Source organism: Cavia porcellus, unplaced genomic scaffold, assembly GCF_034190915.1.
Source record: "Cavia porcellus strain 051 isolate PalLab524CR breed Dunkin Hartley unplaced genomic scaffold, mCavPor4.1 scaffold_10, whole genome shotgun sequence".
Classification (NCBI taxonomy): Eukaryota; Metazoa; Chordata; class Mammalia; order Rodentia; family Caviidae; genus Cavia; species Cavia porcellus.
Genome location: NW_026947493.1, coordinates 81,901,407 through 81,915,385, shown reverse-complemented (window position 1 = coordinate 81,915,385; position 13,979 = coordinate 81,901,407).

Below are 13,979 nucleotides of genomic sequence, written 5' to 3'. Positions count from 1 at the left end.
ACAGTTTCTTTTAAAGGTCATAAATTAAGATCACTTCCTTTCAAATGAATTACAATTATCACTTTCTTTTAAAGTGGCTAAGCATGTATCTCAAGCCTGTCTCCTACAGAATGGATATGTCCTTAAACTTAACATTTACCTATGTGATTCTCTTGAGTCCCTGGACCACAGGCACAAAGCTACTATAAAAATGAGGAAGAAATACACCTCAGCCATTACAATCAGTAATTATTATGTTAGCTACCAAGCTGTTTCTACATGTTCTTTAATTCAGTGGGTAGGTTTTCAAGGGCTCAGAACATCTGTCTTCTTTTCCTGTTTCTTTAAGAAAATCTTTGTAGGATTTGCTTAGGCAGTAAATATTCCTTGAACACCCACCATGAAAGCATATTTTGTCTTCTTCCAAGCTAGGAAAGGAATGGAGAGAAAATTTCAAAACACTTGAAGGTACTGTCACTAAGAAATTTGGGGACTTGGGTTCATAATTCATACACCCAGAAAGAAAGTTTGTTGGGTGAAGTAAGTGATCCCCAGGGGCTTTCAAGGAGTCTCTCACTTAGTTGGGAGATGAGGGAATGGGTTTCCATGGCACCAGCTTTCAGATTGGTAGTAATATTTAGCCTTGGTAAATTACTTCACCAGCTCCCAAGGCCATCAGTCTAGAGTGGATTCTTCACTTCCTCTCCCTGCCTGAAGCTTAGCTTTGGTGCCTTCCAGTGGGCTGACTTGAGGGTTTGCAAAGTGCATCCAAAACTCATCAGCTTTTGCCTTTATCTCCAAGATAAAGATTCGTTTAAGCTTCTTTTAAGGAGCAAAAGTACGTACATGTGCACAGCACACACATGCACACATACGTACACACAGAGAACTTGGTGTTGCTTATTAAAGGACACTAAATAGATCCCAAAATGTTTTCTTGAATTAAAAGTTGCCACTCTTTGAAGGCCGTGTGCTTTCCATTTTAAGTTTTTATCAAGCAACTGAGAAAAAAATTAGGGAATCTAATTCATTAATCAGTACATTTCCTTTCTCTGCATTTTCTGATTTATCTACTTTTCTGTTTTTTCTAAATGTAACAATGAAGTACAAGCTTGTGACAAATTTTGAAACTATAAAAAGTAAAGAATAGAATAAAAATCTTTCTTAACACTCAGAAATCATCACTGTTCCTTTTCAGCACCTTTTCTATGTGCACTGAGATTACTTTTCTAACCATGCTGAGATTATAGTGAGTGTAGACACACAGACAACCACCTTTAAAATGTCTTAACTGAGAATTTCTTCATTCAGATATTCTTTACAAATCTAATTTTTACTACTCATGTAATACTCTATAACATAGACATACCATAGTGAACTTAACCATTTCTATCTTGTTTACTATTTAAGTGTATTTAATTTTTCCTGTTTACTCTCAGATTCTTCTTTTCTTATCTAATTATTTCCTTACATTTTTATGAGCTGAAATAGTGCATCAAAAGCTATTTTTCCAGCCTCTATAGTCTGGGTTATGTGGCATATTGGCTTACTGTATCTTTATGAAATGTAGGTACTGTGATTAACTTTATTTTATAGGTGGGAAAACTTAGGAGGTAAGATTAACTTCTCAAAGTCACATGGTGAGTATGGTAAGAAGCTGAGATTTGAAGTCGTATAGGCTTCTAACCATATTGCAAGTTGCCTTTTGGGGAAAGTTGCCAGGATTTTGATAAATGTTGTTAAGTTTTATAAACATCATGCAATGTGTATGCGAAAATACATACTGTATCTTTTATCACCTTACATCGACTGATACAGACTATCAATTTTTAATGTCTGCCCCAAATTACAGACTTTACAATTGTATGTTTTCAATTAGACTCTTGAAACTGAATTACACAGACATTTTTTGCTCTGTGAAAACAGTTCAAATTCAGTCAGTATTAGTTCATTAGTTGGTGGTTGGATAGATGGATGGATGGGTAGACTGCTAAACCAGAGGGAAACAATTGGAGTCAGATGAACAGGTAATGATTTAGCCGGTTTGAATATAGATCAGCAGGCCTGAACAAGGCTACTAACGGCAAGCCAGACAGCTGTTAATGCACACAGGAAAACTTCCAACAACCAGGCTTCTCCTCCCTGAAGCCCCTTTTCCAGCTGAGACACGAGCTGGTAGCTGCTCCTGCAAGATGATTACATTCTGAGAGATCAGCTAGAAAGCAACTGGAAAATAATGAGGTGATATCCAGTCATCAACTAAATGAAACCCAAAGGTTACAGCAGGTATGAGAGGAGAAAAGTTCTTGAATACTAGACCCTGACCCGAACCCCACAGATGCTGAGATTTGTCTGGTGTAAGTTATTAAATGAGGTGAGTCCCTTCATCTGAGCTGTGGTAAGTTTACACTTGATTGAAACATAAATCAGGAAGAGCAGAAATGTTTGAAAATGTAGAATTTTAAACAATCTTTTTAGCAAGAAATGCAACATTTGTAAATGTATTTAATAAGTTTTATTCTTATTTCACTATCAGTGAAGTATTTTATTTTGTGTCAAAATTATATGAACTACCTAAGCAGTCTGAACTGTCATATCTGTTTATGCACTGTGCGTTGGATCCATTTTTAGTTGGAATGAGACACACATTGCTTATATTAGTCAACTAATGATGAAATGTGGCTTGTCTAGTTTCCTTTTTAAATAAAATGTTCTTTAAAGTGAGAGATTATTTTTCATTGCAGAGGCTCTCAGCAGCAGTTTTAAGTATAGAAATACCATTCTTAATCGTGGAAAGAGTGGCCATCACTTTTCCCTTCTTGAAAGCACACAGTGCAGCCTTTTAAATACTGTACTGCGTCTTAATTATGTTTTGCTGCTGCTAAGAAAAAATGTAATTATAGAATGATAAAATTTTTTAAAGATTAAGACACAAACAAATCCATTTCTTCCACTAGGCACTAAAAGCACAATGGCTAGGATCTACAGAATTTTCAAAAAAAGAAAAGGGAACAAAAAGCAACAAAAGATGAGTTCGCTTTAAAATAGGAAAAAGAAAATTGTAAAAACAGATACTAAAAATGTTATTACAATATCTACACACACATTGCTTTGTTAACGATTCAAAGACAAGTAAGTCTTAAGACGGTGGTATACAAAGTATTCCATTTACTTTATTGAGGTGGTTAATGGAAAGTGATGTATTAAGTTTGGTATGACGTGGGCCTTCAAGAGAGAGCGTAAGATCCGCGAAGGCTTTAAACTGGCTGAGTTTCCGAAGCTGCTTGTCTGGCCATGCTGCTCTCGAGCACAGCCTTAGTAAACATAGCTTGGTTTGCCCATGAAGTGACGCACATCTATGACATACCTGACATGTATGTGTCAGTCAGCTCTCCATCTCGGTGAGAAAACACCCAGGATAAGTCAGTTTAAAAGGATTTTGGTGGCCAGGCCGGTTGCATCAGGCCTGTGGCCACATATTAATTCCATCACGGCTGCAGTGTGCAGCGGAGGAAACCTATTTCCCTCAGAGCAGCCAGAAAGCAGAGAGATGAGAGAGGGGAAGGGATCTCCCTCAGGAGACACATGCCCAAGTACCTAACCTCCGTCCACAAGGGCCCCACCCACACAAAGGTTCTCCCAGACAAGCCTCCCACACAGGTACCCTCTGCAGCAGTCAACGTAAGATGTCAACACGTGGTGAACCTCTACATTAACCTGCAGCCTCAGTTAATGAAGGCTTTTGCTCCCACTGATCAGATCCTGTGTGATGTCCACAGCATGAGTGCCTCTGTTTCAGCTACCTCTTACTCTTCACTGGATAGTTAAGGGCAACCTGCTTTGCTCTCAGATTCTGGAACAAATCATTCACTGCTCTTCTCCAGCGCCATCCAGCTTGTGATAGTGCAAACCAACGCGCTATGCCCTGGTTGAAGTTTTCCAATTCTAGCAAGAAAGCAGCTGATGTATCTCAGGGCAGCTATCCATGTGTGTGCCAGTCCACTGTGATTGCGAATACAAAATTATAACTTCGACAGGCCAGATTTGTATATGAGAGGAAGAAATGTCTTAACTTGGTACCCATTTTACTATTATTTATAGTGTCTTCCAAGCTGATTCATATGGTTACTTATTCTCTTGGCAAAAATAGAACAGGGTACAAGAATTAGGTGGTGATTCTTTATTTGGGATGAGCAAAACCAGGGCAACGGGGAAAAGGTTGGACATCCACACATCCCAGATTGTGTCAACCTTGGCTGTCATCTGTTGCCCTGGTGGATTGTGGGAACTGATAAGCACGCTGGTAAGCAAGTAAAAGAGCCTTACGGTCTCCCATGAAGAGACAGAGGGGGACGCTCTGCCTCACAAGTGGCTGCTGCCCTTGTCTTCGAGATCTAGACTGTGGGACACCAGCTGGCCCAAGCGTTCTCAGCCTCTGGGCCACCGTTTTTGTTTTAATGTTTGCCTTTCATCCGGCTTAGGAGTTTCCATGGAATCATGTAGCTTTCGGATTACTGAAAATATGTTTTTAAAGTTATGATTTCTTGCATTACAAAAACAGCTGAGACAATAAAATCTGCCAAATTTATGCCAAGAGAAGAAGTAACCATTTGAATCAGCTTGGAAGACACTATACATAATAGTAAAGTGAGTACCAAGCAAAAAGTGTGGGGAGGGTCACAAGAGAAGCTCCTGCATCCAGCTGTGTGCCGTGTAGGAGGCCGGCAGTGTGCCGCTGTCTCAGCCAGGTGTTTCCTCTTTCCTTGCTCTGTGTCTCCGACTAGTCCTGACACTACCCTTTGCTCAATGATTCTGTTTCTCCTTTTGGGATTCTCCTCCCAGTATCCGAAGACAACTCTCCCCACATTATCTGAATCTTCTTTTTCTCAGGGCTAATGCTTCCTGTGGCACATTCTGTCAAGAATGTTTACCTTCTCTTGTCCTTTTCTGAATAAAGACAGAATATGTCCACGTCCCAAGAGCACGTATTTCTCATGCAACCATTTGTATAGAGCTCCATGAAAATAATGCTTCAAAATTTCCATAGGGCTCAAAAGTTTGAAAACCTGGCATGAAATTATGTGGCTTCATCCCCTCTCTGTAAAGCGTTCAGGTAACATCACCCCCATTTAATAGATTCAAAATTTATGGAGCAAAAATATCTTTCTTTAATTGGAATACAAAATTTTTGAGCATAAAATGGAGTCTCCATAAACTATTTTTTTCCTGCTAACCTGATCTTTATTTAGTCTCTGCTATTAATGAAGTTCGTAATCCCAAATGTAAGACAGGACAAACCAAGACTAGAAATGGAGAGTATGAAGGAGCAAGCAAAGTAAAGAACTAAAAATGAAAGCTCGTGGTATCTGGGGAGAGGTAGACGGCAAAATAGGGGGAAATGGCAGATATAAGAGAAGTGTGACATTTTATTTGAATATTTTATTTATATTATTGAAGCTCCTGGGCTTCAGCTTCCTAAAGGAAGAGCCTGCTAATCTGGCAGCACTGGGGAAGACATTCCAGAATAAATGTTTCCCCTAAGGAAGAAAACACTCAAAGCCAACTGCAAGACTGTTGATTTTCTAGGAGGGTAGATACGACTCAGCTAATAGGTAAGATTCATTACAGTGAAATGATAAATAGAAAAAATCACAAAGAGGGAAAAGGTGCATGAGATAAAGCCCAGCGGGAGCCTATCCTAGTAGAGTGACACAGACTGCTTGAGTCCCCAGCCACAGTTGTGACAATACCAAGAAGCGTCCACAGGAGAAGCTCACAGGGAGTCAGTGCCCACGATTTTATCAGAAGATGCTCACTGAAGCAGCCACTGCCTGACATGTTCCCAAATTCCAAAATCCCAGAAAGAAAGTGAGACTCTGTACAAACAGCCTCACCATTGTCATCAACAAGGGGACACTAAATCAATGCAGGGAACTGTTTGTTCTTCAAGCCCCCAAATCCAGCCAAGATCCAGTCTTGCAGTGAGGGCTCCTGGGGGGAGCAGCCTGGTGTGCTGACAGTTCTGCTCATACAGAGTAAACGTTCCACCGGATCAAAGACCCATCCAGCCTTGGGCTGATTAGGCAAAAGTTTTGTTTTGTTTTGTTTTTATCCCTTTGGAACAAGGGAATCCTACTGGAAGAGTGGGTAGAGGAAAAAGAGAGGTATACCAAGTAGTTAATGAGTAAATTCATCTGATAGATGCACAAATCTGTAGCTTCTTCCACAGTGCCTAAAGAATATGAGTTCTCTGGAATACTTAAGTTAGCACTTGCAGCTGAGACACTTCCGCCCCTTAAGCCTAACCTATACATTGCTTTTTTATTGAGTTGCACCTTTGCTCTGGCTTCAGAAGGCTTTCTATTCCCAGTGGCAGCTCAGTGGAGGCAGGATGACAGACGACAGCCAGGATGACATCTACCCTAAAGTGTACCCCTGAGAGAACATCTCATTCCTGTACCTCAATTCAATTTTAAACTTTTACACGTGTAAAATAAAAGCAACGGATTCAGATTAGTTCAGGAAACTTGGAAGCTCTGGTTTCTTTCAGAGAAAAGGTGGCCGCCTATTAGATGTTTCTCTGAGCAATTCAACCTCCCATGTCAGTTTCCTCATAGGTACAATGAGGGACCTCAGCCCTCAAAGGCCCCTTGGACTAAAACTCAGATTCAGTGAGTTTTCCAATCCTTTCACTGGCATTGTTAAAAAGAGCTAGTGTTAGTGACCAAGATTCCTGTACCTCACAGACTTAGGTGTGGGAAGGGCAGAGGGCTGAGAGGTTAGAGCTGGGGAAGGGTGACATCCATTGGAAAAGGTGTGAGTGTTTCAAGTGCAGCTCTGTACAAAAGGAGGCTTCCAAACCGTCTCCCCATTGAGGCCCTTTCTTGTATCTGGATCACAAAGATCCAGATTTCCTGTACTTCAGCAGCAGTTCCCTATCTTGGGTTTTAATAATAAAGGAACCGGCACATTAAATTTTTAAAACAGGAAATGATAGAGCAAAGACTCCATAAACAGCTGAAATGTTAATCACACAAAGACTCCTAAAGCAATTTTACTCTGGCTGCCTCATGGCTTTGCATTACAATAGAAATTTTCATCAGACACTGACCCCAGCCTGGACTGGCTGCTGAGCAGGGGAGACCTCACGCAGCTGGAATTCCTGTGTGTTCAGGTCTTGTGGAGCAGCTGGGACTTCTAAAAGGCACACGGAGATGGTGGTGGGGTCTGGGGCACAGGAAGTGACACTTACTGCCAATGAGCTATTAGGAAGGGGGCGTGTATTATCACTGGGTTTCAGCAGCCCATGACGGAATCTGATGATCGTTCTACTTTCTCAGAGGAGAAAAATGAGGTTCCCAGAAGGTGGAAACCTTCCCTAGCATCATGGGAGCTTGTAGTGTGTTATTTTTGTATTACTGTGTTCTTGCTGCTTAGCATATTACCACAGTGTGGGCACTTGGAAACTGTAACTTTATTATCACTGGGTCTGGAGTCCAGGTATAAGTTCTGCGTGCTCTGGTCATTGTCTTGCTGGGATGAAATCAAGGTGGTGGCCAGAACTACACTTACATTTGAGCTCTGCAGTTGTCTCTACAAGCTTGGTGGTACTGGCAGAATTATTTTGCTTGCAGTAATATGACTAAAATATTTGTTAGCTGTCAACCAAGGACCCTGTAGGCTTGAGGTCACAGACAGCCTTTGCCACGTGACTCTCATAGGCAGCTGACAATGTGGCTGTTTGCTCCTAGGCTAGCAGCATCATTATCTCTCTCTCAGGGCCACTCCAAAGAATCTCCCCTTTATTCACTCAGTATAAACAGATTAATTACCTAAGGAAAACCATGACGTCCAATCATAGGCAAGGTTCCACCTTCCCTCTGGGGGAGGTTGTTATTTATACAAGGTGTGGGATGGGGGACCATTTGAGAATTCTGTGTATCACACACAACCAGCAAATGGCACAGCCAAAAATGACTTCAGGGCTTGTCCCCTCCAAAGCAGGGTGCACTCTGCACACCTTCACCATAGTGAGTCGGAGCAGGTGCCTAAAAAAATGTTGACTGGTCCAGAGAATTAGGGCAGGAGGGTGAGCCCTAGCTGGCCCAGGATCCTCCAGGGGAAAGGTGGTAGCGAGTTCTGGGGTCTGAGCTCCCCTGTGAAGAGTCACCTCTATGTACCATCGTTCTGAGTTTTCTCAAAAGCAAATGCTCCCATCATAAAGGCCCCCAAGCATCAGGAAATATGTCCCAGCATCCAATGCTAAATGCCCTTACTAAGAATATCATGTCAAGGTGCTCTGCTGTGCTTGCAGGCACCTTTCCAGAGCCTGCTGTGAACCATGAGCTCAGTGGTCACTGATGAGACACAGACTTGGCCTTGAAGATTTTTAGGTCTTAAATCATGAGAAAGGCATGGAAATGAATACATACAAAATGAATGTGCTTATGGGAAGATTCTACATCTATGTGCAGATAGCTACCTGCCAGCAAAGGTCTCCAAAGGTCCCAAGTTTAATCTGCCTCTTAGAGGAGGAAGAGGTTGCTGAGAGGATGGAGAAAGAGCACGAAAGACGACAGAGGTCCGTGAAGGGTACATGAAGGTCACAAGAAACATTTTCCTGCAGATCCTCCAGGGACTCCCATGGACCTTTACGGTAAATTCCAGAGTACTGAATGTGGCTTAGCTGTCCCTATGGGATCTGACTTCACATTTCTTCTCAGATGATGCTGCCTTATATCCACCATCTGGACCCACCACTGGCCCTTCACCGTGAGATTTCCTGTGCCTGGGGTGTTCTTTACCCATCATACTTCCACATCTGACACCCAGCCCATTGATTCCACATCTGCACACACTCATGGCTCTCCTGAGTATTGCTTGTTTGTTCTTCAGGTCTAGGACTAGACATGGCTTCCTCCAGAAACCCTTCCCACTCCCAGAGCTTACAGTGCTCATCGCGAGGACCTGAATGAGGATCTAGGCATTCTTTAGCATAACGGCCATCACGTGACCTTGGGCTTCTCTTTGCGAAGCAACTGAAAGATAAGTTACAGCTAAGTTAAAGGACCAAGACTACCATTTAACTTTTCCATCTCCGGTGTTTATCAGTTACTCAGTAAATATTCAGAACATTGCTGGGGTAAGCAGAGGGCACGTGCAGAGGCAGCCCCTCATCCATGTGTGTTGGAAGAAAAGTTGTCACCCACTGAAGAGAAACTAAACTGCACAAGTGTTACAGAGTCTAATGCCCCCATCAGGACACCTGAAGCAAGCATTAACAGAAATTTTTTTATATATGGACATGATAGTACTTATATGAAGACTAGAAAAAAGAGACACATCTTAAAGAAATGTTGGAATTCTGATTTTCTAATTATAGCCATAAAATCAGAACGATTCCTAGAAGGTAGGGACAGCAGTGAGGAGCAGTTAGCTTTGGCTGTAGGAACAAATGATTTAAAAGACTGAAGAGATTTACAGTGAAGGTTTAAGTCTTGCTTGTGATACACAGCCATTAGCTTTCTCCATCTGTGTCACTTCAGGATCAGTCCTCTACTTTCCAGAGGAACCATGACAGGTCTAAAATGTCCACGCTGGAAATCACAAGGTAAGTTCGTGTAGCCATTCCTGAGTTCAAGAGGATACAGAAGAAGAGGTTCTAGAGTGGAGGGAAGTAGGTGATGGCAGGCTGTGAGCTTTCTCCTGCACATTTTCACTTTCACTTTCATTTATCAGAATTTAAGCTTCCCGATACCCCGTTGCAGCTCAGAAAAGAGTCCATGTCAGCCTTCTGGGGCAAAGAGAAAAATATCACTGTTCCATTCAAGTAGTCACAGCATTATATTTGTGGATAAGGAAACCACCTCAGTGAAGCCCACTGATTGCCCAGAGACTCTCAGCACCCTCTGAGTGTTAGGCCACTTCCCCCACCACTGTGCCCGGAAGTTAGAACCACTCCAGCTGCCGTGCCCTGTGAACCAGATCCAAGGCTGGACCTGGCTCCAGCACCGAACCCGATTTTCTAATTATAGCCACAAAATCAGAAGGATTCCTAGAAGGTAGGGACAGCAGTCAGGAGAGGTTAGCTTTGGCTGTAACAAATGATTTAAAAGCCTGAAGAGACTTACAGTGAAGGAGTGGGGTGGTCTCTCCTGCTGAGAGAGCACCCCACTCCTTGCAAAGAATTACAATGGGACATTTCCTCAAAGCAATGCTCCTCGCTCTGTTGAAAGAGGCTGTAATTACAATCAGTTCCTTGCTTGTGTGATAGCTTGGCAGGGACGCAGTGAAAACATCTACAATGAAAACGTCTGTGGGGCTTTGTTTCCTTTTATATAAATTCATTGTCAGGAATGTAGCAGCAACGTGTCTTGGTGGTTTATCAGAATCAGGCCATTTAGGAAAGAGCGCCTTGCTCAAGCGAAATCTGTTCTCTTTGTTTACCCAAGCAGGGGTATTGTCACGGGGCTTCAGCTAGGCTCTCATCTCTATTTTAAAGTGAAACAACAACCATAAACACTCTCCTCCTCAGTCAATTCTGATTCTAAAGCTTCTCTATTCTAATCTTTTGCGTGCTTCTTGGCTGTAAATGAGCACTATTTTTTTAAATCATGATTTGTTTTCTTTAGCACCACCGACATTCTAATTTGTCTATATTTTCTTAGGGCTGCCTTCGTTGAAGAATTGGTTCATTCTTAGAGCCCAGAAAGTACAATTAAGCAAATTTTTAATGAATAAGGTATAATTTACTTAGTTATTTTGTTCTTGGTTTTTAGTATACATTTTTTAATGTGTCAGGTGCTTTACAACCCTCAAATTTTCCGTTAAAAACAAGAACATTTCAACGATCTCAAAACCTTATGAAAAATATATGTCTATTAATGCACAATATCAGCGTTTTCACTCCTAGTCCATCGCTTTATGGTCTCTTCTATTTCTGATATATTAAAGGTTGCATTTTTCCTTTTAAAATATTCATGGTGTAGATGGGCAAGGTCTAGCACTGAGAACTAGACAAACAGTAAACACCCGAAGGCCTTCCAAGAGAGATCAGGCTATTCTAAGAAAGCAATAAATGCTCACTGCCTACAGCAAGGTCAGAATCTAGCTTTTTAAAAATAGTTCCTGACACTTTTAAGATTTGGAGTCTAAAATGTGTTCAGGGTCTCCTCCCTCCCTGAGGGTTAGATCTCACGCGCTCCTCATTTTTGTGGTCTAGCAGAGGGTATTCAGGAGTGGTTTATTTTTTAACAACTCCCAAGACTAGAAATTTAATAAGCAAATTCACTTTCTAATGATCTGTGGCTCTGCCTGCCGCACCTACACACATACATACATAACACAGCTGTAGCATTTCCATGAGAGCTCTCCAACATAAATAAACTAAACGATGTCAAGTCAGACAGGGGAATTCTTCAAAGAAAGCCGACTTGACATGCAGACTCTAGACACAGGAAGAACAATGCACAAAGAGACTGTGTGTGAGGAAAGCTGTCTCCCTACAATATCAGAATTTGGAAAAGCTGAAAACTTTGGTTATTTGAACAGGAATATTCCTAAAAACCTCACTGATTAACAGAAAGAGGATTGAGCCTGGGGGAAACCCATAATTGTACCCTAAGAGGAAATTAACCTGCTCCATGACTTATCTGGATGGTGAGATCTGTGCCTTCTCCACTCTTCCCTTTCTACAAAAGCTGTGAGGTGATATTAGTTCTGCTGCAAAACTCATGTTATCTCTTACTTTTCAATTATTTCCCTACATTGTAAAATAGTGCATCTTCTCTATCGAAACATTTGGAAGTGAGTAAACATAAAAAAGAAAAATTATGTGTAACCACTTCTCAGACACAAGCTTCAGACATACCTTTCTGTTTTTATCCTAGGATTCCTTCATTTGTATCTCCCATCTACACACACAGACCCATATACAGGGCAACACACACATTCATTCTCTCTCTCTCTCTCTCTCTCTCTCTCTCTCTCTCTCTCGGCAGTATCACTGAAGAATCACTCAGCCTCATCACACTTTAGTTTTCTTCTCTGTAAAATGCAGATACAATGATGCCCATGTCACCTGGCTTGTGTAAGAGTCAAGTGAGTGGGCTGGTGTTTGTAATGTAGTTAGAATCTAGCTGATCTTCTTTGCTGGATCTAATCGCAATGTAACCTCCTCAGAAAGACTTCATGGATCCCTTACAAGGACCATCCCTTTCACTCTTCCTCATTTGCTTTATAGAATTGATCATTAGTTGAAAGTACCGTTTTTATGAATTTGTTCGCTCATTTATTATCTGTTGCCTTAGGTAGGACACAAAACACAAAACAGAAAAGCCTTTTCACTGACTTTACTACCCACCACCCAGCAGCACATGGGGCTAGATTTGGTGAACATATATTGAATGATTACCACGTTTTATGTTTTCTTTAAATATCACTGAAGTAATAGTCCGCTTAATGACTGTGACATCATTCACCACTGCCTCTGCCTTAGTATTATGGTAACTGGAATCACAGTAACTCATTTGTCCACATCCTAATCAACAAAAGCTGTGATGGTTACCTTAAATGGCAAGAACTTGGTATACTGGGTTATGGTAAAGATCTTAACTATACAATAACAATTCCATAGGATGCGGTGTTTTCCTGGACTATCCATATGGTCACAGCATGGTCACAGCAGTCCTCATGAGCAGGAGGAAATGGACACAGAGTTAGAAAGCAACTGTAGCGACAGACAGGAGAGACGGACTGCGATTGAAAAAGGAGAGAGCACAGGACATGGGTGTGCAGTGATGCACCAAGAGAGGCCAGGAAAGAACTCTGTCTTCAGAGACACAGGCCAACAACCAGCCCAGCATGCTGGCTTGACCTCAGCAAAATCGAATTCAGGCTTCTGTCTTCTATAGCTATAAGAGAAGCAATGTGTGCTATTTAAGCCACTAAATGGAAGTCACAGCAGTGATGTCTTGGTTACTTTTCTCTCATTGATGAGACAAAATACCTGATGCCCTAAATTAGGGAAGGAAATGTTTATTTAGCTTACAGTTTTTGGAGGTTTCAGTCCACACTCAGCTGGCTCCCAGGTAGTGTGGCATAGCTGGGGGGCAGCCGTGCACAAGGATGGAAGTGACAAGAAGGGGCAAAAGAAGCCTTCTTTCCTCCCTTTCCCTCTCTTATATTGCATGCTGGCTACCACCTCTGGGTGAGTGCAGCATTCACATCGCCAGTCCCAGCGCTAGACAATGCACCAATCACAAGTGCTAGATTCAGCTGCTTTGGAAAGGTCCACCCCGCATTAGGCTTTGGGGGGACATACAGACACAAACCACAACAAGTGTCAAGAAACCAATATGAATATTTAAGGTCCCCGTCTCCCATGTTTGCTATCAAAATAATTCTGTGAAAAAACCTTCCTTTTACAGATACTCTTATGTGCCCTTGTGTTGATTTCATGAAGATCCATCCCTAGAAGCTGGGTTCCTACAACCTTCCACCATCTTGTAACACCTCCCTGCACAGCCAGAGCCAGGCAAGGGGTGAACAGCCTGGCTGTTTACAGGAGGACATTGTTATTTTGAAGCAGAGCCACAGGACCTGTACAGAATTAACCCATTTTGTGCAACAGTCTCAAGTAAATACAGATTGCTTTGGGGAGGTAAGGGTATATATACCTTTACTTTGTGTATCTGATGAAAACCACAAGGGAAATTTTTAGTTTTCCCATTCTCTCCTCATTAACACCATATCTTAGAAGTGCAGGAAAGAGTTAAAATGAAAGAGGAGAAAGGGCTCAAGCTTCTCTGCAAAGTTTTAGGGACCTTTGATAGCTGCTGGATGGCCCTTTGAAGTGCAAAGCAGAAGCAGATCCCTAAAGGGAGGCTGATGCACAAGTGCTGACCTGTGAGTTAATCGCACAGCCTGGGGGTGACAGTGCCTTAGAAGGTGTGGTCAGTCCTGTAGGCTGCCTGGCCAGGGTCACCTCCATGGCAAGAGAG